This window comes from Pinus tabuliformis, chromosome J (genome assembly GCF_031772625.1).
Source record: "Pinus tabuliformis cultivar Carrire ecotype Pingquan chromosome J, CPIR1, whole genome shotgun sequence".
Classification (NCBI taxonomy): Eukaryota; Viridiplantae; Streptophyta; class Pinopsida; order Pinales; family Pinaceae; genus Pinus; species Pinus tabuliformis.
The window spans coordinates 1,084,597,763-1,084,606,961 of NC_142295.1; positions in this window are offsets into that span (position 1 = coordinate 1,084,597,763).

Here is a 9,199-nt window from a genome sequence, read left to right on the forward strand (position 1 = left end):
ACGGTAGCTGTTCACATAATAAATCGAATACCATGTAATGAAAACTTATCATCGAATAAAACAGATTCACATATTCAGTTTCTATTTCTTGGTCTTTGATCTTCTCTCATTCTGTTTCTTGCTGTTCTTTCTTTCTTCCTCTGCACTTAATTCAATAAACTCAAGGGAAGGTGTGTGGAGGAGGAGAACAGATTAAGTCGTCAGATAATAGATCATTCCTCTTCAGAATTGGATTTGGTCCTGGAACAAATACCAAAGCATAATTGATTGTTGTTGGGGCACTCATGAGGCTTGCAATTAAAAAACATTAAAAATATACTTATTCCAAGCAACTCAAATGTGTTGTTGATTGACAGTTAGGAAAGGCTGGAATAACTCAAATGTGTTGTTGATTGACAGTTAGGAAAGGCTCACTTATAGGTACTAAACTTAGAAGTGTGGAAGCATAAAATTGAAGAAATAAAATATCAGTTTTAAGATATTACATTCCAACATATATACAGAGAGTTCAACAATAAAGTTGATTCTCTCTCAAAAATAGCATTAGAATTGGATCTAGTATAATTATCTATGAAGGTTTTCTCGACAACCAAATCTAGAGCTCTCACTCCATTCCTATTGGATCCAAGTATAATTATCTATGAAGGTCTGCTTGACAACCAAATCTAGAGCTCTCACTCCATTCCTATTTCCAACATGAACTAATGCTCAATGTTCAACATCTCAGCGACAGATCGAAAATTTCAGCAACATAGTCTAATAGTTTGTAGGTCCAGCAAAGGAAGTTTTTGATCTAGAGTAGTCTTTTTAGTGCCTTAAATGTTCCTGCAGCTTTCTGTGGGTATTTGGACTAATTTTACAGCAAGACCAGTCTTATGTGTTCTAATTTTCTGTCGTTACTAGGTTACGGTACATGTTCCTGCATCTTTCTGTGGGTATTTGGACAAATTTTACAGCTCGGACAGACTTATGTTCCAAATTTTCTGTTTTTACTAGGTTAACCATGGATATAGATAATCAGTTTTCTTGTAGACTCTGTTGATCTGTTCAGTCTTTGAATTGCAACACTGGAAGCTTACTCAATCAAAATCTGAAATAGTGTGAACCAACAAATCTGTATTTCTTTTACTCAATCAAATAACAAGAAAGTATTTTTTATAGTGAAAAAAAAACAAATACTAATCTCAATATTTAATTGAGAATGAAAATGTGAAATCTCTTTTTGTAAGCACATTTTAAAAGAAATTATAAAACTATACAATAGTTATAAATTTTATAAGTTAAATTTAAAATAAATTGATTTTTTTTCCTAACGAAAATAGTAATTTTATTCAAAAGAAGTGAACAAAATTACATATAGTAGATGTTCAAAGCATATGTAGAATAACAGATTTTGTTGACCAAGATCAATAAGAATTCATCATAGAGTTACCCTATTCTACTCTTTCCTACCTTTATTTTTTTCCATTTTCCCCAACCACTAGAGTTGGTTGTGGATGATATGATGGCCTTTTGAGATTCATTTATATTTGATGGGATTTCTTTGTGTGAGTCTAATCCATCTAACGTGTGAGTTCGTTTGGTACCAATTGCTTCTTTTTTGGAGGTAGTCATCAAAATATGTTGTTGTTGTTCAGTAGGTATTGGAACTATTAACAAAGTAAACTTTGAAACGGGAACTGATACTGTTACCCGTCTTGTAGAGATAGCAAAAAAGTGACCTGATTTTGAAAAGGGGTAATGCAAAACACACATATTTTTTTTAGAGCATAGTTTTTGGCACTTTAATTTTTCTTAAGTACATTGAGTTTTAGAATGGTAGTGATTTTCATGCTGATTTAGAAAAGTCGTTATTCTGCATTAAAATCTTTTTTTGAAAGACCTATTTTTTGACTTTAAATTTTCTAATGTATGAAATGTAAATAATTATTTTGTAAATTTAATAATTTTAGAAGTGGTCTTCTTCTTCATATTTTCTTGTTTTAATTTTAATTTTTATTTTTTTTATAGTGAGATTTTTATTGATTTGCGTCAATATTTTGCATTTTCGATATTCTACATATTTATACATCATTAATTAAATTTTCAATCCACATGAAATAACTGTCTCTAAAAAAAATAGAAAAATATATATACAAAAGACAAAAAAATGTTAAAAAAAAAATATTTCTTAAACCATTAAAGAATTTGAATATATATATATATATATAATTAAGTAAGTAAAAATTGAAAAAAAAAAAAAAAAAAGGAAAAAAAAAAAAAACAAACAAACAAAAACGAAAACAAAAAATGTTAAAAAAAATTATCTCACAAATCATAAAAGAATTTTGAAAAAAAAAAGAAAAAACAAAAAAAATAAAACCATGTTTTTTAAAACTATATATATATATATATATATCTATATATATATATATATATATATATATATATATATATAGATATATATATATATATATTATTAAACCTACATTTTATATTTAAAAAATTAAATTCAATTAAATTTACATTTTTTCTTTTTCTAAACAATTTTTTACTAACCACCGGGCCCGAGGTACGGAGGGCCAAAAAAAAAAACTAAGGTTAATTTTAATTTTTTTTTAATAATTTTTTAAATTTTAAATTAAAAAATTAGATTTGTCTAAAAAAATAAACTATTTTTTATGATATATATCTATATATATATATATATATATATATATATATATATATATATATATATATAATTATAATTATAATTTGTGTTTTAACCCCAAAAAAAAATTGTTTAAAAAAAATGTAATTTTTAAATGTTTTTTAAATTATTAAAAATAAATAAAGATATATATATATATATATATATATATATATATATATATATATATATATATATATATAATTTTTTTTTAATATAAAAATGTAGGTTTAATTTTTTTTTTTCTTTTAAATATAAAAGGTAGGTTTAATAATTTGTATTTTTAAATTAAAAAAATAAAATAATAATAATAAAGTAAAATAAAAAATGTTTTTTTTTTTAATTATAATTTTTTTTAATTAAAAAAAAAATAATTAAATTAATTTTTTTTAAATAAAATATGTATGTTTAATAAAAAATAATTACATTTTTTTTAAATAAAAAATATGCATTTTTTTGGTTTTTTTTTAATAATTTGAATTTGTTTTTTAATATTAATTTTATTAATTTTTTATTTTTTTTCGTTAAATTTTTTTTTTTTTTTTTAAACTACTTTGTTTTTAATTTTTTTTCCCAGTTTCTACTAATGTTTTTCTTTTAATTTCTCTATTTTTACTTACTTCATATACACACACACACACACACATATATATATCATATTTTTATCTTTAATGTTTTTAGTTTTTTCTTATTTTTTTTTTCTTTTTTTTTACCTACTTAATTTTATTATTTTTAAATGTTTTTTTTTTTCTTTTGCATATTTTTTTTTCTTTTGCCAATATTTTTTATGGTTTACAAGATAACTTTCTTTCTTTTTTCCCCCATTTTTTTAAATATTTTTTTACTATTTATTTGTTTATAATTTTATTTTTTTTAGTTTTTTAATTCTTATCATTAATTTTGTTTTTTTTTTACATTTTTATGATTGATTTTTTTTTTTCGTTTTTTATTTTTATTTTAAAGGGGTTCTCCCAACATTAACACTCTTCGTTTTGAGGGGTTTTTTGGATAATTTTTGCACAAAAAATTGTTTTTCACCCGCCATTTTTAAAACATGATTGAAAATTTACCCGAAAAAATGAGGGAAGTATTCAATTAATAAGGTGTTATTAATTGAAGTATTCAATTAATAAGGTGTTATTTCAGCATCAACAATTTTCGTTTTTAGCACTGTTTTTTATGTTTTTTCGGAGTTTTTTTTGCCATAATTCTCGTTTTGAGTTTATAGTTCCCCTTTCAAAGTTTACATTGTTTATTGTTGAGTTGAGTTCTGACATGTCCTTCTGTGTGGTGTCCTGGGAATTTTAAGCATTATTATTTGTGGTATTTTATGTAGTTTCTTCTTCTTTTGTTTCAGTTGCTTATGTGTTAGAAATTTCCCATCCTTTTGGCTTTTGTGGTTGTAGTTTTTTTCCTTCTTTTTTATTTTGAGGACATGCACTTTGAAGGTGATCAGTTTGAAGACATATACAACATTTGAAGGTTGTATTCTCATAGTCAAGGGATTGGGACCACCGCTGATTGTTGTGATATAACATGATGTGATCTGGTAATCCTTTACTAAGGTCTACCTCCACACAGATTTTGGAAAAAGTGAAGATACCCTTTGTGAGGCCATCTGTATCTACTTTTAAAAATTTCCCAAGGGCATTCTGAATGCCTGCTAATACTTTATGATGCCAAAAATGCAAAAGTAGGTTATGTAGCCTTACCCACACTGGAATTTTGGAAACCACCATGGTATTTGCATCAAAACCTAGAAACCATGGTGTCATGAAGAGACCTACATTACCCCAAAACCATGGTCCCTCATGTAAAGCATATTCCTTATCTTTTGTTGTGTCGAACTTGACAATGAAGACTTTTGAGCATAAATGGATGTCACAATTTTTTGTCCATGTGGAAAATATTCATTGATATAGGGCCTCCGATTTGGGCCAGAACCCATTGAATCTATATATCACATCTTTAGAAAGAAATTCATCATGGATCTCATTTACCTGAGGCAAAGTAATTGTCGAAATTGGCACATGGGTCATCTACTCCACAATGTAGGGACCAGGAGTAGTGGGAGGTTGTTCTGATTGTTTTTGTGGCTCCATCTTCCCCTTGACTACATCTTTGAAAGTAGCTAGATCTTTAGAACTTGTCCCAAGACATCCTCCTAGAAGTCTTGTATAAAGGAAGATAATTAGAAGTCTTGTATAAAGGAAGATAGCTGAGTCACGTACAATGTTATAATCATGTAGCTTGTATTCCTCCAGCAATACTTTCTTTGCATAAATCAAAAATTGAAGACTAGCTGGTATACCCATCTTTTCTTGAATCATTTGTTTGAGAGTTTTTATCCCCTCCCAACTCCCGATCTTTAAATAGGCAAATTTCCCTTCAAGTGATCTGATAAAGATATGGATCGACGCTCCTACAAGTGGATCTGACACTGGATCTTCAAGATCTAGCCTTGAAATGTTCTCTACTGGACATCGTTCTCGACCATCCTTTACTGCTTGTTGTAGGTCGAAGACATTTGCGTCTCTGTCTCGCAACTCCCACTGTCATATGCTAATTTCATTCCCAAGGAAATGATCCCAGAATTGATGCCGAGGAAGATGTACAGATCGGTTTGTCGAGCCTCTGAATAGCTCTATTAATAAAGTGGATGTTGGCTTATTTGGGGGATTAGTGTTTGTATTTGGGGAAAAAATTCAGAACATGCGAGAATGATGATGTAAAGGAACCTATCGCTTGCCTCCCACAACCGATTGTATACTGCAACCCCAAAACATCCGTAGAAAAACCCTCCTGCAAGAATCCCGACACCATTAAAGGGCAGGAGATCATAAATGTGATATAAAAATTGTAACCAGAGGCCCTGTTTTGCAAGCCTCGCATGGGGATCTGATAAGTATAATGGGAATTTCCCATTTGTGGGCTTAGATCTTGTGACTTGAGAGTAAGATGCAGATCTGGTGATATTCACTTCACCCTAGATTCTTTTTTCATAGACATCGAGAGATCCCAGGGTAAAAGTTTAGATCCATGAGTTGTGGAGGAGAAACTAAGACTCTGGAAGATCCTCCACCTTCGTTTTTCTGTATCTTCATAAGATGAAAATGAATTGGGGGTCTGTGTTATATATATCTATCTCTCTCTCTCTCTCTCTCTCTCTCTCTCTCGATATATATATATATATATATATATATATATATATATATATTTCCATTGGAAGAAGATTTTTTAACAAAGGATTTCTAGGTGTAATCTTGTATTGTGATTATACTCTAGTTATTTAATCATCCATTTTTGGCTTTGCATCTATGGGGAATTTTCTGTTTAATATACTATATGAGAGGATTTTAGCATAATGATATTAGGTAGCACTTACCAATATATGCCTACAATTTGAATCCCCAAATTCATTTTGTCACCATAAAGTAGAACAAATGGCTAGTACAAGAATATGTGGTGGGTTACTAGAAATGTATTCAATTAATAAGGAGTTACTTCTATTTTCATAATTTATATCTACTTTTTGCTCACAAATACTAAGGATCAATGTTTAACACTATGTTTATTAAACTCGTGCATTCTTAGTATGGCCTAGGAAGTATGTTCTCAAAGCTTATGAAATTTTCATAATTTTCATGCAAACAATTATTCGCTTAAAATTTTAATATGTTTTATTAACCTAGAAGTTAGTTTAGATTACAAAGAAATATTCCACAATAATATTATCCATTGGGTTCAAGTCTCTTCATCATATATCACAATAAAATTAGTACATACTTCCCTATAAACAAAAAATTCCTTGTGCTTTATGATCCCTAATGGGATGTTCAGTATTAGCTTATGTTCTAACTAACCTAACTTTTAGATGTTTTTTGGTAGCAAGGATATGATGTGTTTTTTCCTCTCTTAATATATTTCATTAGTACTATACTTCAATAATGTGTATTGATCATTCTTTAGTGATGTGCTCCATTGAGGTTTTTATGTTATTCCAAGGTCATACATTCGCCATTATTGAGGATAGTAATATGATTAAAAAAATCAAGTAGAGCTTGAATTTTGTAAGCAACAAGTATAACACGTCATATTATGAAATTTAAGGATGAAGTCACCCCTATAAATAATAAGGTATGAAATCCATTTACATTACCTTTTCTTATTACCTTTATCATGACTATACTTCCAACATCCATTTACCACAATGGACCCGGCCAGTCCAATCGACTGTCATAATCTTACCTTCGGTTGTGCTTACTCATGCACCCAGCTTCATCTAAATCTTACATTACCTTTCGGGTACAACACATCTCTCCTCGAGCTCCATTAAGTTTCCTCTTTCCCCAAACAATTCCCAAGGCTCAAAACATAAAAGGCAAGACAAGAAACAAACAAGAAGAAAACCAATAACAACACGAATTCGAAAAAAGTGGCATGATCATCAACTAGACACAACACAATTGCAAATCAACCACAATAAAACAATAAAAGACAAAATTCAAAAGACTAAAAAAAAACCCCATGATTCAATCCACATGTCTCCTAAGGCAAGCTCAACCTCAATCTTCTTTAATATTTCATGGAAATTTGCTTTTCCATGCAATCCCCTACATCATACTGCCATTAACACATTACTTTTAGTGCAATCATAAACATAAAAATACACCAGATACCTCAGCTTGTTGTGCCAAGCATGTTACCTTGCGACTGAACACATCCATTCCATCTCTCAAGGGACTCCAATTATCTTGACAAATCCATTTGTAACTAGAGACTAGCTAATATACCTATCAATTACATGTTCATGAATCTAGCAGGTATCCATATAACATCAAACAAAATCAAGGTTAACAACACTTCCTCTATGTAAAGCACTCGCTCATTAGGAATTAGCATTTCCAGACATAGCCAAACGAATTCTTACCCGATTCTTTTCTTTTACCTTTACCCTGTTACAACTGAGTCTTACTATAAATTGTCACATCACCCAACTATTAGTTATATAAACACATAAACTATTACCTCATCACACTAATACCAACCATGTTTCCTGCAAATGCTCACACATGTCAAACACATGTTCCAAATATCAAGACAATCATAACATAGAATTTGAAATCAACTTTTACAAACAATCATGCCATAATCCATAGTCAACTCATAGTCATTTAACATAATTCTAAAACTATCACCTACTACACTCAAGTACCAACCAACTGCCTCAACACATATATGTCAGTTCAATCAAGATTTGTTACAAATATCTCAAACTGTATTTACACAAATAGAATTGAAATAGAGGGCATTCAAAGCTAATGAATCTACTTGGCAGTATCTTTGTGGATTGTTGGTAACAAAGAAGAGCAATTAGAATTTGATAAAAACTCTTATTTGATGAGGTGGCATCCAAGTGACTGACTGTCTTTGAGATTTTTCCTCCCGAAATTTTGAACAATGGGGTACTGTAATCCGTTTGTATATCCCAAACCATAAGATATGTTAAAAATTGAGAGAGCTTTTTGTAAATGATGATGTTGGAAGAAAAAACCACCTTTCGTATTTTAAAATTCATTTCCACCTGCTCAGAAACTGCATTTGGAAACACTAGCTAAAAACAGGAAAATCCAAGAAAATATTCTTGCAAAGATTCATTCGAATTTCCAAAACTGTAACATATTTTAGAAACATGAGGGAGTTTTTTGTAAACAAGGATCTTATCATAAGAAACCTCTTTTAATTTTTTAAAATTCATTCTCAGTGGTTTCTAAACCATGTTTCAAATTATTCTGCTTCATAGGAGAAAACATAATTTAATTGACCATGAAACAAACATGTGACATGGAGGTGGGGGATGATGTGGAGGCACATGGTTGGTGGAGATGAACTGGAGTCCACAAGGGTGATGTTGAGAATTGACGTGGAGGTGAGTGGGGAAAATAGTCCAACTGGCAGCAGTGAGTGGTGTGAGAGTGACAACGAGGTTAATTGTTTGTGGGAGGTGATATGCAGAATGGATACATGGTAGAAAGGGATGGAGATTTAGTGGAAGTGGGGGGTGAAATTAGCGGGAAGGCATGTTACGGCAGAAACGGTGGAAACCGCTTTTGGAGGGGGGTCGAAGCTATTTGTGGTATTAAACGGGGCATCTAAAATCATGAGGGGAAGACACGTAGTGGCGGGGAAACTAGTTTTCGTACCCGCCCCCCCACCCCCCACACTGTTAAAGAGAATCATAATAGGAGGAGGGGTCTGAAAATACGATGGATCCATCCGATGAAAAAGGTGATGTGATTGGAAGCTAGGAATATGTGAGTTATTTAACCACATACAACAAATCTCCATTTGTCGTTTTCAACTCTACACTAAAACAAATGCTATAGTACTAATGCCTTAGGAAGTATTCAATTAATAAGGTGTTATTTCAGCATCAACACTTTTCGTTTTTAGGACTGTTTTTGATGTTTTTTCGGAGTTTTTTTTCCATAATTCCCGTTTTGAGTTTATAGTTCCCGTTTCAAAGTT